We start from the raw sequence: 19,307 nt of genomic DNA, 5'->3' as shown, positions 1-19,307 counted from the left end.
AAAAAGAAAAAAGATTAAGATCTTTTACTTCTTAAATGTTTCTATATCTAGGCAATTATATGGATGTTAAGTTTACATGTTAAAACCCAAGTATCTCTTTATGCTTTAAAAGATAAAAGCAATGAGATTGTAGGAGTACAGTTTGTATCCTCTATTGTCTCATAGAGCAAAACTTCTATTTATTATCTTTACAAAGACTGTGAAATATTGAATGAAATTTGTTATTTTCCAAAAAATAAAGAAGGCTTGTGATTGAAGTGCTTCCAAATGTAGATGACATGGTTATCAAAGCACCACCTCAACTACTGGGTTTAAAAATGTACATTGGGGTGTATAAGCATAATCTTTTAAAATTACTTCTTACCAGTGCTTCTGAAAATGGAAAGGCATGTGAGAATTATCCAAGAGTAATATAGATTCCTGGGCCAGATCTCCATGTAACCTCACTCTACAAGCCAGCATATGGCTAGCTGGTGTATGGTACAGAGAGTTTTCTTCTTGCTCCCACCAGAGAATATATGGTCAGTGGATGACAGGGCTTAACACTAGAAATATCTATGTAGAAGCGTATATTCAATCAAATATCTTTCACAGGAAATTTATATCTATTTAAGTTTTTGTAATGACTTATTTTAGTTATTTCCAATGCACAATTGTTTATTCTGACATATTTTTGCATGTCTTCCAAAATGTGTAAGCAATAATAAATAAATAAACCCCTTCTCTGGCTAAAAGCTTCAGACTTTGCAGGCACATTTTTTGGGTGTGTGCGCCCTCATGTGGTCAGTATGTGTTAACAACATTCGGAAACTACATTTTATGCTCTTAGGCCTTGTACCCACCAATACATTGAATGACTGTTTCTGGGAACATTTTTAGAGCAACTCCGTTCTGAAATTTACAAAACAAAGCATTAGTATGTGAAAACTTTTACATCCACACTGTGGAATATCAGATCACAACAATTGTAACTTATTTTATAAATTCAGAAAACCTGATGTTTAAGTTTTTTTTAATTGTAAAAATACTGTACTGAGGGGTTACAGTTACATGAGCAAGGTAATGGGTACATTTCTTATCAAGCATTGTTACCCCCTCCTTTGTTTTTCCCCTACCCTCTCTTCCCTCCCACCTCCACAACTACACTCCCTGGCTCTTCCCTGCCTAAATTGTAAAGTTCTTTTGTCAACATAGTGTTTTGTAAATCTAGTCATGATGAGTCAACCTGTATCCCTATTTAAGCTAGAGAAACGTTTAAGATTTTAATCATGGCATCAAATTAACTAGTTGGGATCACTTAACCCAGAAATGCACAAACACACATATCTGTTATTTGCCAAGTAGTTTCACTAGACCATCGGAATAATTGAACTCTGCTCCAAAGTTATAAGTAGAATATTAAGTTTAAGGTTTGAGAAAATTTTCAATTAAATACTAAGCGGTTGAAAACAATTAAAGTATATTTTTATTTCTTTTTTTACTCAAATTTTTTACTAGCCCCAATAATAATAAAGGATATTAACACAGTGTGATATTTTGTGCTTACAGAGATTTCAAAAAACTTGAAGTAATTTGTCTTTTCCTTCTATAGTAATTTTATGTTTAGAAATGTTCAATTTTGCCAGGCGCTGGTGGCTCACACCTGTAATCCTAGCTACTCAGGAGGCTGAGATCTGAGGATTGCAGTTCAAAGTCAGCCCAGGCAGGAAAGTCCGTGAAACTCTTATCTCCAATAAAAAAAAAGACTATCAGAAAACTGGAAGTGGTGCTGTGTCTTAAATGATGCAGCACTTGCTTTGACCTGAAGAGCTGAGGGACAGCTCCCAGGCACAGAGTTCAAGCCCCACGACCAAAAAATTGTTCAATTTCTCTTTTCAGTTTTGTATAGAATATACAATAAATGTTATGAGCTATATTCACCTCAGTCCCGTGTGGAACTGTAGAACTTTCTATATTCTCCATAATAATTGTGCTCAACACCTGTTATCCAATCCCTCTTTCTCCCTCTTTTCTCAAACCAGGTGAAAGAATTTCTAGACTGGAACAAAATTTGAAATGAGAAATATATCTGAGGACAACAGATATCTCACTCGTTTTGCTATTGATTTGGAGAACTGTCAGATAGAATAATAATGAGCAGTATAGAATAATAGTATAGTATAGAATAATAATAATTTAGTAAAGAATAATAGTATAGAATATTGATAAAGAACAGTAATTCTATTAAAAGAATTTGGGAACCAGGTATGCTATACTGTTTACATTAACATGTATTATTGAATAATAATTTTAAATGCTCACAATGAAATTGATAATCATTAAAATTAAAATACATTCTCATTCTGTTTTCACAATTGACTGTGGTAGATGGATATGACAAATAGTTTGTGTCATAAATATGTTTCTTCTCCCAGGGATCCCACAGTCAGTGTATTAATTTGTCAAAAATTGTATCCTTTTTACAAGAAAGCATTATTTTCCTAAATAAGATAATATTTGGTTGAACATTTTCCTCTCTTATTTTTTGGTTTTAAAATATAGAGTTGTTTATTAATAACATTTAAACATGAGCAATAAAGAATGCTTATAATTAATATAGTAATATGAAAAGAATTTAATATGTCATTTGGATGATATTTGATGTGTTTGAATTCAATATGTCTTTGCATATGTAGAGTATCTTTATAAAGACTTTATCAGTCATAGGAAAAATATATGTGAAGTTATTTACATATGTATGGTTATGGCTACATTATATGTGTTGTTCTATATCTTTTGACTTCAAAAATACAATTTCTGTATAGTACAATTTTCTATGTAATGTTAATTAAATAAATAAAACTGGATAATAATATTATCATAATACCTATTTGTATTAACAATTATTTGATTTCTTAAGGGTGTTTCTAAAACAATACAAGCAAAATTAAGCACAGTTATCATAATTATAGGTGAAAATTATAAGTCTACACATGAAAAGAAAAAAAAACATTTCAACATGAGCTAAAATGTCATAGCTTGATGCTATTCATGAAATATATATATTGGAATGAAACATTATAAGTAGTGTCTGATAATAACAGACATGTATGTTATAAGGCATTTAAAAAATGTAGCTTTGACTATCACAACTGCAACTCTCCTCTTTGTTGTATATGTAAAAGTCTGACACTCAGAAATGTGTATAGACAAACACATTCAGGATCTTTTTTATTTTTATTTTTTGTCTTTTCTTTTCTGGTACTAGGGATCTAACCCAGGATGTTCCACTTTCTAAGCAAGTACTTTGCCACTGAGGTACATCCAGTTCTCAGGTTGTTTTTAAACTAGTGCTAAACACTGATCTACTGGTGACTACATTGTGTGTTCTTCATGACAAAAACAATTTTGGCACAAAATTTCCTTTCCTGTTTCAAATATACATTCTGATATTTGTAAAAAAAAAAATGTTTTATCATCCTATCTCTCTAGATGTTGCTTATGGAGCATTGAGGAAATGTAGACTAAACTTTGGCTTTACTCGATTTCTTAACCCTAAAAGAAGCTAATGTCAGTAATCACATGTATGGAAGTAGGATATTTCAAGGAGAACAAGGTACTGCTTTTTCATGTAGTCATAAGCATCTGCTTAGCCTGAAACTACTCTGAGAACAAACCAATATATTACAAATAACACTGTGATCTATGCAACCCAAGACTACCTATTGCTGTTCAGTATTTGTATGTATCTTGTTGACTTTGACTGTCAGACCCACCCCAAACGAAGTTCATATCTGATATTGAACACAAAGTTGTTGAACTACTGTGTGTGGAGTGTGTGTGTGTGTGTGTGTGTGCGCACGCATGGTGCTGTTAAACATCCGTCTAGTAGTCAATCAGCAGAAGAGGTAAAAGAAGGGGAAGAGACCAAAGAGCATTACATACACATACACTTACACATATACATCTGAATGTACATGTGTACACATATATGCATATACATGGAAATATTAGACACTTTTGAGATTATGCCCTTTATTCTTTCTATTTTAACAAGCTAGTATTTTGAGCTCTATTAAGGTCAGTTCCATGCCCCAGTGCCTAGAACAGTGCTTCACAATGCCAGAGTATAAATGTTTGCTGAATGAGGAATATTATGACTTAAAATGATCAGATTCTACAAAATTGTAATTATTAATAATGATGATAATCCGACATCTAGTTGAAATACTAGAGTAGATAATACTAGAGGTGAAGTGTCTGACAGCTGTGTTAATGGGAAGGTGACAAGTTAATCTTAGTTAACATAATCAAAGGTGTGATACGTGAGGTGAGGTGGTAGGAGCTGTGTCAGATGAGCACAGGGTTTGCACATGTTTCATGAGAATTTCCTTTAAGAATTCTTGCATTTTTCTATGAAAAATATTTGCTCACATTAGAAACTAAAAAATAAAGTTATATTGAAGTCAAACCATGAATAATATTATCACACAGAAACAGTCCATCAAAATGATCACATAGATAATAGTTACCAATATCAGGACCATTTCCTCATGTGAATAAATACACTTTAACATAATTCTTGCAGCTGAGGGTGGGTGGCTCACGCCGGCAATCCGAGCTACGTAGAAGGCTGAGATCTGAGGATCACGGTTCAAAGCCAGCCAGGGCAGCAAAATCTATGATACTCTTATTTCCAATAAACCACCAGAAAACAGGAAGTTGCAGTGTGGCTCAAGTGGTAGAGCACTTTCCTTGAACTGAGGAGCTGAGGGACAGCACCCAGGCTCAGAATTCAAGCCCCAAGACTGGAAAAAACAAAGAATTCTTGAGTATTTTATTATGAATCTTCTCATACAAAAAAACCAACCCTACCTGTACCCATTACCCACTCAGCATTTATAATATTTTACCTCATCTTTTCTCCTCTTCATTGTCACATTTTAACCTGAATTCCAGAATTGACTTGTGTTGGTTGCCTCTATATGTTTAGTATGTTTCTAAAATTCATATGGACATTTTTATATAGCCAAAATGTCAAAAAATGAGTTTAAATAAATCTTTAGGATCATTTGACCATCAGTATGTGCATGAATGCCTGAAATTATCTAAAAATGTGACAGAATTAATTTCTTTGACTCAAAACCCAAGTTAAGATCCACATCTTTCATTTGGTCTTTGGGTCTCTTAAATATATTTAACCTATAATATAGATTTTATATAATATAGATTTTAATCTATAATAATTATTATCCTTTTTATTCTGCCATTGTCCCTCCAGAGAAAGAGATGGATTGGCTATATAATACTTTATATTCTGGATTTGCCTATTTGCTTTAAGTGCTATTATTGCTTTTCTTAGTCACACAAATTTTCTCTAGAAATGGAAGTTACTCTCAGGGACTTGATGAGGTTCATTTTACCTTTTTAAGATTAATTTTTTGTAAGTTTCCTTATCAAGCAACTTTTCATGTTATATTTCATGTGGCTCAAATTATTTTATGTAGGTAAAAAATACTAGCCAGAGATGTTGGACTTCTTCATGTGTGTATTGACCATTTTTTACTTCTTCTGAGGAGTCTTTAAGTCTTTAGGCTATTTATTAATGGGGTGGTTGTTTCTTTGGGGATTTGTTTATTTGGGCATCAATTTTTTGAGCTCTAAGTATGTTTTGGATATGAGACCCTTGTTTGATGCATAGCTAGTAAAGAACTCCTAATCTGTGGGTTTTCTATTTATCTTGCTAGCTATGTCCTTTGCCACGCAGAAGCTCTGAAGTTTAATACAATCCCATTTATCCAGCCTTTCTTTGATTTGTTGTTTCTGGATCTTTATTTAGGAAGTTTCAACCTGTGCTAAAGAACCCTAGTGTTTCCCTTATCCCTTCCTGTATTATTTTCAGGGTGTCTGCTCATACCTTGAGGTCTTTGATCCATTTGGAATTGATTCTGGTACAAGGTGATATATAAGATTTAACTTCAGTTTCCTACATGTATACATTCAATTCTGCCAGCACCCATTGTGATGAGGCTATCTTTCTTCCATCTGATGAGTTTGGCTTCCTAATCAAAGATTAGGTGGCCATAAGTCTGTGGGATCATTTCTAGGATATCAATTCTGTGCTATTGGTCTTCAGGCTATTCTTGTGCCAGTACTAAGTTGTTTTTATTACTACAGCTTTATTCAATATACATGTCAATTAATGTAATTCAACATATCAAGAGGAACAAGGACAAGAGCCATATGATCATCTCAATAAATACAGAAAAAGCATTTGACAAGATCCAACACATCTTTATGATAAAAGCTCTGGAAAAGCTAGGAATCCATGCAATATTCTTCAATATAATAAAGGTAGTATATGACAAACCTACAGCTGGTATTATACTTAATAGTAAATAGTTAAAACCATCTCCTCCAAAATCAGGAATGAGACAAGGATATCCACTTGCTCCACTCCTCTTCAATATAATACTGGAATTCCTAGCAAGAGCAATAAGGCAAGAACAAAGGCGATCCCAAAAGAGAAAGAAGTGAAACTCTCTCTCTTTGCAGATGACATGATCCTGTATTTAAAGAACCCAGTAAGCTCCTCTCCCATGTAACTGAGCTGATTTGAAACTTTTGCAAAATAGAAGGGTATAAAATTAAACCCAAAAACTTAGTAGGTCTTCTGTATGCCAAAATGAGAAGAACGAGACTGAAATCAAGAAAGCAATTCCAAATATTTGTAGGAGCCCTATGATGAAAACTTCAAAAATTTGAAAAAGGAAATTAAAGAAGATTTAAGGAAATGGACAAACCTTTGTCGCTTCTGGATTTGAAGGATTAACATTGTGATGTGTGGAAATATTATCCAAAGTGTTACAGGTTCAATGCAGTACTCATCAAAACCCCAACAACATTCTTCAATTAAGCAATCCAAAAATGCATATGGATTAATAGAAGACCCCAAAGAGCAAAAACAATCCTTAACATAAAGAACAGTGCTGAAGGAATATCAATACACAACTTCAAACTCATCAAATGCTCGCCATATTCTATTACAAAACTGTAGTGATAAGAACACTTCATTATAACAAATAGTTATCAGTTTCTTTGAAATAGAATTTGTAGAAAGTAATGTGGACTATTTAGTACTTTTTATACTTGTCACCTTCAGAATCATGAATTTGAGATACCACAGGTTCTTATTCATATCATCCTACAAAGCTTCCATTTGATTTGAAAATAACAACAATAATAAATAACTATATTAATATTACTACTAATTTAATACAATTAGAGTAAATTTTTACTTAGTGCTTATTTTTCTCTAAGCATGTAAATCAGAATGTTGTGTAATAACGTCACTTGAAATATTTTCTTTTTCTAATGTGTGATTAATTCCATTTATTTACTTTTATAATGTCAAACATTTGTGTTGAGATGTTAAACATTATAAAAAGTTATATTTGGAAGTGTCATTTGCATTTTGTCCCTGTATATTGGGTGTCCCCACAACCATCATGCTCATTTTGCTGATCAGTGGTTCTTCACTGAGAAATTTCCTCTTGTTTCCAGAAGACAATTTGCAAAGTGTAAGACATTTTAGGATAGAATCATTTGAGTCAAGATCTGTTAGCATCTGGGGGACACAGGCTGGCAGCTTGGTACAGAACATCCAGTAGTGGATATGCTGGAAAGCCCTCACTACAAACCACAGTTTGCTCCAAAATATAAGTAATTACAAAGTTGAAATCCTGGGGTGTGTGACCTTGTTGAGTGTAAATGTCTGTTAATTCCCAGCCTGTGTCAACTTGAAGGGTTTTTTTTTTTATGAGCTAGTCCTTTCTTGGGTTTAGGGTCACAACTTCTGCTCCTTTTTTTTTTTTTTTTTTTTTGGATAATGTAGACACCATGTTGCAGTGTGTCCAGTCTCATCTGGTCTGAAATATGTTTTCTTCTTTTAGTAAGTGTGATACTGTGTGATACTGTCTTCTAATGGTTTGACAAATTAATTCCTGACTTTATTGATCCTGTTAAAATTTAGTTGTTAGTATCTTCTATAGAAGCTAACCATGCTAGGTTCGTGACATTGTTCAAAACTCTTTTAACTTTTTGTGTGCTTATCCTATTAGTTTCTGCAATGGATTGAAAAATATCTATAAGTTGAGCTGGGAGTTCACAACTTCATTCCTACTTATTCAAGAAATTATGATTGAGAGGATTGTGGTAAAAAGGCAGACTCCTATTTCCTTAATAACTAGCAAAATATGAGGTTAGGGACATGGCTGAAGTGGTAGAGCACCAGCCAAGTAAGCAGGAGTCTTTGAATTTATTTTTTTTAATTTTAATTTTTATTGTGAAAATACTGTACAGAGGGGCAAGATAGTGAGTGCATTTCTTATCAAGCATTGTAGCCTCCGCCTTTGTTTCCCCTTCCCATTCCCTCCCATCCTCCCCTTCCCCCCCCCCCACCCAGTCCTCCTCCCCCCCAACCAAAGTTGTAAAGTTTGTTTTTCCACATAATGACTTGTACATATCTTGTTGCAATGGATCCACCTGTATCCCTATTTAACGATTTGTTTTTTCCCTTCCTCTCCACAAATTATACCAACCTCAAATACAGTGAAAGCAGGGGTTATACCATGGGGGAGGGACATACAAAGCAACAAAGAAATAATCTTATAAATGTGTGAGTTCTTGAATTTAAAACCCAAAACAGAAAATTAAAACTGTCCTAAGTGAAATATCCCATTTCTTCTTTCAATTATTTTTCAGGTTCAAATGTATTTTGAAGCTAGAATAATAGCTCAATTTAAATTTCACCACTGTTGCAGATTGATGTTAATTTATTCCATCAATATTTTCAAATAGATCACAATTTCTTACCAGAATACTGCTTTTTCCTGTGATAAGAGACCCAGCTCAGCTTTGTTCTGGTAGATGCTTTTAGGTGGTCCATATATATGTATATCAGAGCTGCTTTATCAAAGTTTGACTACTTTGATTTTATTAAAATATTATGCACAATTTATGTTCAGCACCATTCTTGATTAAGTTTGGCTTGCCTGTCAACTTGGTATAAGATTTCTCTTTGTTGAGGTGTTTGTTATTTATTCCTCTTCTTTCTTTTTCTTTTAGTAAATCAGCTATGTAGTACCATTTTACCCTATATTAATTCTTAAAGCTGTTACCATTTTTGTCAGTTACTTTGAAATAAAATTGTGTGTGCCAGTACTGGAGCTTAAACTCAGGAGCTCACACCCTTGCTTGCTACTAATTGAGCCACAGCTTTAATTCTAGCTTTTTCTGGGTAATTGGAAGTTAGAGTTTTATAAACATCTTTTTGGACTGGCTTTGAACAGTGATCCTCAGATCTCATGTCCCTGAGTAATGAGGATTACAACCATGCTCCCACATACATTGAAAATTTTCTAAAATATATCCTGACCTTATTTTCAACTACATTATGTCAGGATAGCCAACTTTTTCCAAACTCTAAAAGTACTTAACAGTTAACTCCCTTTGATAATCTTTGATACACTGCTAATGAAGGTTGCTTAATATTATATCTGTTGTAATGGTACATGGTTTTATTTTTATTTTAAAGAACATTCATTTGAGCTGAGTAACAGCATTTATTTATTTAACCTCATTTGATTTTCTCATGCTCCTATCTAGGACAGGTTTATCCTTCTGGTGATATATATATATATATATAGAAAAAATATATATATACAAACACACACTATATCTATGGTGATAGATAAATAGATATATAGTGTGTTGTGGATATGTGAAAACACTTTTATTTACCTCTTCTGTATGAAAAATAGTTTCATTTTGTACCAACTAGGTTGGCAGAATATATTTCCCTTGATAATTAAAAAACATTTCTATGCCTTCTATTTCTATTGTTACTGTTAGACAGTAACAATTCTCATTGCTGTTTATACTTAAGTAAAACTTTTGTATTATCTGACTGATTTAATCTTTTCCCTGTATTGCTAATAGCAGATTAACTCTCAAGTGTATATATAGCTTGTTTGAACTTGACATGCTTGAGGCTTCATGCAATTATTATTAAATTCATTGGGTTGATAACTCATAATACTTGAAAAAAGTTAGCCATCATTTATTTGAATGTTTAGTGTCTTTCCCCTGCATCATGTATCTTTCCTATAGGCCTGTCTTTGGATTCCCAAATCCTAGCCCCCACAATTTCCAGTCTTCTTCAAACTAAACAGTGAGATAATAAAGATGTTATTAATTTATGGAGTATCTTTTGATATTCACATTTTTATACTTAAAAACCTACAACATTCAATATAGATTATCAATCTAGTCATGACCTCAGCCACAAATTGCTATCTTTCTCTTAAAATGAGAACAAAACTGAGAACAAGAAATTACTTCCACTTTTACTGTTTACCTCTAACACATGGATTTCAAAGTGGGTTCAAATTTATTTTTTAGCCATTGAATAAAATATCCTTAACTAACACTTTATGAGAGGACAAATATCAATATTTAATTTGGCCAGCCAGAGAAAACATTAGCATAGCTTAAAATAGTTAATGAGATTGACATAATCTTAGATTTCCTTATTAAATGCAGTTCAAATTTATTATGTGCATCATTTCTATTTTAATAATTCTAATTACCTTTTGGTAATTGCTAAGAATCTATTGCGATTGATTGTTTCCATTTCATTGTTACAATTCTTGACAGCTATCAATGAAATGAGTGAGATTAGCCTCTAATGAATGAAATGTAATGCAGGTCTACTTCCTATAAATTCTTCTTGGAAAGTACATAATTAACCATCAAATATGTCTATATATTAATATATGACATCCCAACTCTTACTGAATATCTATAATAAATAATCATGCAACTCTGTACAACATAAGTGTGATTTTATTACAAAAATGTTCCTTACTAAATATGAATTCCAAGACATGAATGTCAAAGAATAGCAATTTTGTTGATAACTTTTCTTTCTTAGTAGCTTAATTATCTTAATCCCATTAAAATGAGCATGAGTTATAATGATGCATACATTTAACAGAGCTGCACAAATGACGGAGATTATTTTTAACTTCATTGAAACTCACAGAAAAATACTGTGTTGCTCTGTCAGTAATTATTTATTTCACAAAACAAGATTTCAACATGTTTCTAGTAATAAGTGAACTGACAGGTTTTGAAAAATACATATTTTGTAGAGATGACATTTATAAGCCTTTTTCTATTTTAGCTGTTTGAAATATTATAGTTTGGAATACTAAAAAAAAAAAAAGAAAAAAAGCAAGAGAATACTTAAAATACTCAGGCTAAAGTCTCAAATATTTGATTGGGACACATGATCCCAGTATTAATGAAAGGGGGGCAAGTTATTGATTGAAATTAAAATCATAGCAATTATTATATATATTAGTTGACATATATACATATATATATATATACAGAGATAGAGAGGATAAATTGTGGATTTAAAATTAAACAAACTATATTGAAAAGCTAACCTCCCCCATTCTATTTTTAACACAAATTTTAATAACTTAGCTTGATAATTAGTGATTGGTTCAAGTGTCAAGTCTACCATTTATTAGTCAACTTCATTTATAATTGAGATGTAATATCATAGTCAAGACTGATTTTAATAAGTTTATAAGATCATTATCAGAATTTCATGGAAGCATAATACAATGAATTTAGAATAGGACTTAATAACTCTTATTAATATTAATATAACTATTTCCTCTTTATTCAAAATCCATAGTTTCTATATGTTTTCAAATGCTAAATCTAAGAAAGAAACTGAAATATTGACTAATGACAAGAAGAAATATAAACTGCTTTATAAATTTGGGGTGAACAAAGTAAGGTAAAAACAATAAATGTCCTGGTTAGTATTTGAAAATATTAAGGTCTATTTTTAACAACATGAAAACATTTCATCAAAAATCTGAGTGATCAGAAAGTAATTTTATTTATTGGCTAGTTAGTGGACTCCTTTGTCTCAAAATCTCCACAATGAAAGATAGTTACATAAAAATTTAAATTTCAATTACATTGAACTCATTAACTTAATTAATCAGAAAGCAAATATGAAGAAACAACCCTGAAAACTCTGTTGTGCGAAGAAAGTAGCCATCAATAGAACTAAACTCTGTTGTGCCAAGAAAGAAACCATCAATAGAAATGAGATTTCCAGCCAAGTGCCTTGGCTCCCACCTGTAATTCGAAGCCAACCCAGGAATCTGAGATCTGAGGATCGCAGTTTAAAGCAAACCAGGGGAAAGAAAGACTCTTATCTCCAATAAACCACCAAAAACTGGAAATGGTGCTCTGGCTTAAGTGGTAGAGTGCTGGCCTTGAGTTGAAGAGCTGAGGGACTGTGTCAAGCCCAGAGTTCAAGCTCCATGACTGACTAAATAAGGACATATACATATATACATAAATGAGATTTGCTCATTTCTTTCCCATATTCATATAACACACAAAGCATTACAAAATTGACATGCTCAACACAGTTGATAATGAGGAAATTCTATAAATTATGAAAAACTTGATTTGAAAATTATCTTTATTTGAGAAATTAAAATTAGAAAAAACGGTGGATTTGAATAAGATCCTAATTTTATAAAGAAAATTTATCAGCAATAAGGAAGATATTTTAAGATTCATGAGTGAGAATGCAAATTTTCAACATATTTCTAATAGAATTTCATAAAGACTAGACAAAATCTGAAAAATCAAAATACCCATGTAAATATCAGTAAGAATTATCTAAGATTACTGATTTTAAAGAATTATTTTTATCAAACACTTGTATGCCAAAATAAGATAAGTTACAGAAAATTCAAACAGACCTTAACCAATGAAGGTTATACTGATGACTACCAATGAAACAATAGTAAGAAAGTTCAGAAGATAAAGAAGTTTGTTTAAGTAAAAACTTCTCAAGAACAGTATGAGAAGAAAAGAGAAAGTGAAGAAACATATTTTGGCTTTATGAAAAGCATTAAATAAGGGAGAAAAGTTATTTTCAAATACATAATGATCTATGTGTATATATAAAATTACCTACAATACAGAATGTTGTATGTGCATATATGCAATACCGAGATATGTGTGTGTATATATATCACATACACACAAATATTTAAATTTATAAATATCTATTTAGATACTGTATATTGTAAAGCACAATTATATTTGAGATATATTATCCATAGTCAAGATGATTTTAATAAGTTTATCAGGTTATTGTCATAATTTAATGGAAGTGTGATACAATGAATTTAGGATAGAACTCATGATCAACTGTATTAAGCATGTCAAGTTTTTAATGTTTTGTGTGTTATATAAGGAAACTTTCTGCTTGTCTTGCCATAAAGCAAATCTTGTTTCTAATCATGGTTTCTTTCTTGACACAACAGTTTTCAGGGTTGTGTCTTCATATGTGCTTTCTATTTAATTAAGTTAAAAAAAGCCGAAGATGAACAAGATGAGCAAGGTAGCTAATTAATCAGAATATATTTTAAAGTAAAAGTCATTACTAAGATTTAACTACACAATGATGTTAAAAATATTTTCACCAGTATAAAATACTGATTCAAAACATGTAAGCATTAATTACATGACTTCTAAATAAGTGAAGTAAAAATTAATCTGCTAAACCAAACAAAAATTTCAAAAACTTTGTCACAAAAATAAGTGTTAAGGAGAGGAAGATGGCAGAGAGGCTGGGGGCTAAACAAGCTCTCCCATAGAAACCAGTATTAGCATTCCAGTGGAAAATCTAAAGCTAGAGAGACAAACCAAGTGTATTATCATAGTACAGATGAAGTAGGCCCTGAGAGGAGACTTGAGCTGGTACAGTGTCCTTCCAGGCTTTGCCTTTGTTTTAGGAATTTTAGACTCTATTTTTTACTTTAAGGGTGGTGACTAAAAACCTTTTTAAAAAAAAGTTAACTAGACCTTGGCTCTGACCAGCCCAGTTCCCGGAATGAAAAGAATGCCTCTGGTCCCCATACCCTTAACAATGTAACTCACCCTTGATTGTTCAGTTAAGGACTGACCAATAAACCAGGTTGTAATCTGGCACAAATTGGAGACATTATGAACTTACAGTAAACTCCACCTTTTGCGAGTTCCTACCGTAAACTCCTTTTGCCCTGCCTTATCTGCTGAATTTGTGTGCCATTTTAAACCGAAGTGACAGACTGGCTTAAACAGCCACTATGAGACATACTGTAACCTCATTGGCCACCTGCGTGTGGTTTGGTATGACTGTACAATCTTTTGTGTGTGTTACAGTCCCATTGGTCACATGCAGGTGACCCAGGTTCAACCTCATGAATTTTGCCTTTAAAACCAAAGTATGTGGGCTGCTAGGGTTCCAGTATCACCTTCGGAGCCTGTGCTGTGACCCTGGCTGGTCAGTTTAGGAACCTTCTCAATAAAGTTGCTTCTTTGTTAACAATTTTTTTTGTGGTGGGCTCTATCACTCCAGATGACTAGGTGGGCTTGTCTGCCTGAGTCTGGGGACTTTCTACCACAAAGAGTTTGGCCAAAGAGGAAAAACTCAGGCAGTTTAGTTTTGGGGCAACCCCAGTTCGGGGCTGCAACAGCAGCAGAGGCTGCTACCGCTGGCTGCCATATTTGACACAGAGAGCCTGGGACAAAGGCACCAGGGCAAGAACTGACAGGGAGCGGAAATTCGCATTCAGCTGACCACAGTAGTCACAGAACATGCATGTGGATGACCCAGAAACCAAGGAATAGGCATGAGTACCGCAAGACATCCTCACTCTTTCTCACGGAGCAGCAGTGGTGGGAAGGTAGCCATTCCCCAACTACTGGAGAAAAACTCCATCTTTGATACTGACACAGACCCAGCCAGAGTAGCTAGCAAGATTTGACCTGCGGCAGGGCTTAGCTCCACCCCTAGAGAAGAGTTTCCCCTCTCAAGCAGAGGCAGCTCTGCATGGGTGGGGCATAATCTCCCTAGTTGGTAAAAGAGCTTGAGGTTACCCTACCCAGCTACTGCACAGGAAACAACTCCATCTCTTGAGCAATATGAATCTTGGTACACATAAATCCTGAGATTGGCTCCTGGCTGGGCTGATTGAGTGTCTCAGGAGCTAGCCCATCTGGGTAAAGCTACTGATTGCTGACAGGCCACAGCCCAACCCGCAACCTAGCACCTCTCACAGCAACTCCAAGCTAGAGGAAACAGTCACCTTATTCTTTTGTGATACTCAAAGTAGATCACCCTCCCACTGAACTAGCGTGGGAGGAGGAACATAAATTCCCTGGTGAGGCAGAGCTTCCTTCAGCTTGCTCAAACAAACTAATTTAAGAAACCAACCAAGCCATAGGACAACCAAACACCACAAGCAAACTAGAGACTCCATCACCACCAAGGGACTGGATACAGACACAGGGGAGACACAAGAACCACCTCCACCCCCCCAAATTATTTTGAAGAACATTTTTTCTAAATAATTTTTTTTAATTTTTTTTTGGGGGTCCGGTCATGGGGCCTGAACTCTGGGCCTGGGCGCTATCCCTCAGCTCTTCAGCTCAAGGCTAGCGCTCTACCACTTGAGCCACAGCTCCACTTCTGGCTTTTTTCTTTTTGCTTATGTGGTGCTGAGGAATCGAACCCAGGGCCTCATGCATGTAAGGTAAGCGCTCTACCACTGAGCCACCTTCCCAGCCCCTCTAAATAATTTTTAAAAGTTGTTGTCTGTTGTTCTCATTTTTACTTTAGGGGTTTTGTTTTAATATTCTCTTTATACTCTTTTACCTTTTGGACCTGTTAGGATTTTTTTTGCATTACTTAATTATTGTTCTGTTCATCCCCAGATATATACCTGTCTTTGATTATTAGGCCCTATCCTTCATTGTGTGCATGCTTAATTTAGATATTGATTACTTAATTCACAAACTCCGAGCATTAACTCCATTAATTGTAGAATTATTTCTTTATACTTATATAATTTTTAAGTGATTCATTTTACATTTTTTATGTTTTATCTTTCCTTTTTCTTTATCTCTCTTCTCCTTTCCTGCTATACCTGCCCTTTCCGTGAATCACTTTCTCACTTTGCCTCCCTATGTTCCTCCAATCTTATTTTCCCCCCACAATTCTACCTAAATGTATTAATTTCTGTTCTACTGACCCCTTACTTGATTTTTCTTAGTCCATTGATCCCTCCCTGTTTGTTTCTGAACTAGATTGTATCTGTACCTATTTTGACTGGATCAAACAATCTGTGCAACTATAGGGCTATGGTTGATGCTTGCCTTATAATAGTGTTCTAGCTCAGAATTGGTTTGGCTATCATACCCAAATGGGAAGAACAAACAGAAACACAAGAAAAATAGCAATCCAGGTATTCCATCTCCTTTGCATTACAATTGGCAGCAGAGCAATTAATGAATAACCAGAGGAGAGTTCCCAAAATGCTCTACAAACAATACTGGTTAACATGCTGAATGAAGTTTGAAAGCCTGCAAAGTTCTCACTGTGAGCTTGATAGGGAAATGTGTAAGCATGATGAGGCTTACCAAAGATTAACACAGAAATGTTGCAAGCATGAGGAGGCTTATCAAAGATTAATACAGGAATATTGTGAGCATGATGAGACTAACAAAAGGTTAGTACAGGCATATCATGAGTGTGATGAGGATAATCTAAGATTAACAAAAATTTTATGAGTGGGATAAGAATAGACAAAGATTAATTGAGGCATTCATGGAATCCACAAATAGACAGCTGGAAGCATCCAGGGAGGCCATAAAGGGAATGCTGAATGAAGCCCAACAGAAGGAAAGGGAATCCAATGAAATCATAACAAATCAACTAAGGGATATAAGAATGAACATTGAAAACCAAATTAAGGAAGTAAAACGAGTCCATACAAGATCTAAAACAAAGCTCCAACAAAGAATATGAAGCCATCAATCTGACCAATTAGAAGGAAAAAATATTTTTTAAAAAAGTAGAAAGTTTTTACAGTAGGTTAAATCATGCAAGAGATCGAATCTCTGGGATTGAAGATAACCTAGAGATTATAGAGAAAGAACAGACAACTATTCAAGACAAATACAAGAAATAAGATAGATCTATTCAACATCTAGAAGACATCATCAGACAGGCTAATTGGAGGATAATGGGTATAGAGGAGCACCAAACATGCAAAAAGATAGGCCTATTCGAATACAAGAAGGCTTTAGATCTCCAAATAGACCAGAACAGGACATCCCATTACCACATTGTAATCTACATAGGATCAATTTAGGCCAAAGAAAGGATCCTTAAAGCTGTCAAGGAGAAAAGCTCAATCACCTATAAGGGGAAACCAAACAGAAAAACTTCTTGTCTCAGCAGAGACAATTAAAGCAGGAAGAGCCTGGAATGTTGTATGCTCTGCCATAAAGACCAACAACTATCAACCAAGAATACTGTACTCAGCGAAACTCTCCTTCAGAACAGAAGGTCATATAAAAACCTTCCACAGCAAAGAAAAACTGAAACAATATATCTCCACCAAACCATTCCTTCAAAAGATACTTAAAGATGTCCTACACATAGAAAACCAACAAGATCACAATAAAGGCCAAGAAACAGCCCCCAAACAGAGAATCCAAGAGTTATAGGAAGAACCCAGTAGGCAAAGCCCCCAAGAAGGTGGATAACATGGCAGGAACTACCAAAAACCACAGTCCCAATGCTCAATATTAATGGACTTAATGCTCCAATTAAGTGACATAGTCTGTCTAGCTGGATCAAAAAGCAAGATCCTTCTACCTTCTGCCTTCAAGAGACAAACCTTGTCACAAACACAGACATGTTCTGAAAGTGAAAGGCTAGAATAAAATCTACCAAGCAAACGTGCCCCATAAACAGGCAGAAGTTGCAATCCTAATATCAGATAAAATAGACTTCAAAGTCTATTTTAATATCAGATAAAAAAGTCTATTTAATTTCAGATAAAATAGACTTCAAAGTGCTATTAAGTCTTGAAGGATCTCTCCTTCAAGAAGATATTAAAATTCTAAATATAAATTCACCAAATATCAGAGCACCAAAATTTATCAAAGAAACAATACTTTCCCTAAAATCACATGTTGATCCAAAGACATTAATTGTTGGGGATTTTAACACACCACTATCCCTGCTGGATAGACCAACCTGGCAAAAACTCAACAGAGAAACCTCAGACCTAAAAAACTGCATACATCAACTAGACTTAATAGATGTCTACCAAATATTTCACCCAGCAGCATCAGAATACATGTTCTTCTCAGCAGCACAAAGTAGTCCACATTTTAGGTCACAAAGCAAATTTTTCCAAATTCAGAAACATAGAAAGTATACCCTGTATTCTCTCAGTCAACAAGGGAAGAAAATTAGAATTCAACACCAAAAGCTACCAGAGGAAATCGTGTAACACATGGAGGCTGAATAACTTACTGTTGAACAACAAGTGGGTCATGGAAGAGATTAGAAAGAAAATTCAAATGTTCATGATATGCAACAAAAATGAACACACAAATTAGCAGCTACTCTGTGATACAGCAAATGCAGTACTCAGAGGTAAGTTTATAGCTCTGAGTTCCTACATTAACAAATCTAAAACCAACAATTTAATGAGGAACCTAAAGCTCCTTGAAAAAGTTTAGCAAGCTAAACCCCAATCCAGTGGATGGAAAGAAATAATTAAAATTAAATCAGAATCAAATGAATTAAGAGTCCAAAAAAACTATAGAAAGAATCAATAAAACTGTTGGTTCTTTGAAAAAAATAATAGAATTAACATACCTTTAGCAAATCTTATCAGAAAAAAAGAGAACACACCCAAATAAACAAAATCAGAGATGAGAATGGAAACATCACTACAAAACAACCAAGATTGAGATAGAATAAGGGGATACTTCTGAAACCTTTATGCTAATAAATTTGAAAATCTGAAAGATATGGACGCATTCCTAGTAAATATTGACATCCAAAAACTAAACCAAGATGTGTTCAACCAACTTAACAGACCCATATCAAGCATTGAAATAGAAATAGCAATAAGATACCTCCCTCCCAAGAAAAGCCCAGGACTGGATGCATTTACAGCTGAATTTTACAAGGCCTTCAAAGCAGAACTCACACCAAAACTCCTCCAATTCTTCAATGAAATTGAAAACAAAAATTCACTACCAAACTCTTTCTATGAAGCTATCATAACCCTCATCTCAAAATCAGGCAAGGAAGCATCAAAGAAAGAACTTTAAACCCATTTCTTTGATAAACATCGATGCAAAATTTCTCA

This window comes from Dipodomys ordii, unplaced genomic scaffold (assembly GCF_000151885.1).
Source record: "Dipodomys ordii isolate 6190 unplaced genomic scaffold, Dord_2.0 Scaffold5, whole genome shotgun sequence".
Classification (NCBI taxonomy): domain Eukaryota; kingdom Metazoa; phylum Chordata; class Mammalia; order Rodentia; family Heteromyidae; genus Dipodomys; species Dipodomys ordii.
The sequence above is the reverse complement of the archived record's forward strand: the minus strand, read 5'-3'. Positions refer to the sequence as shown.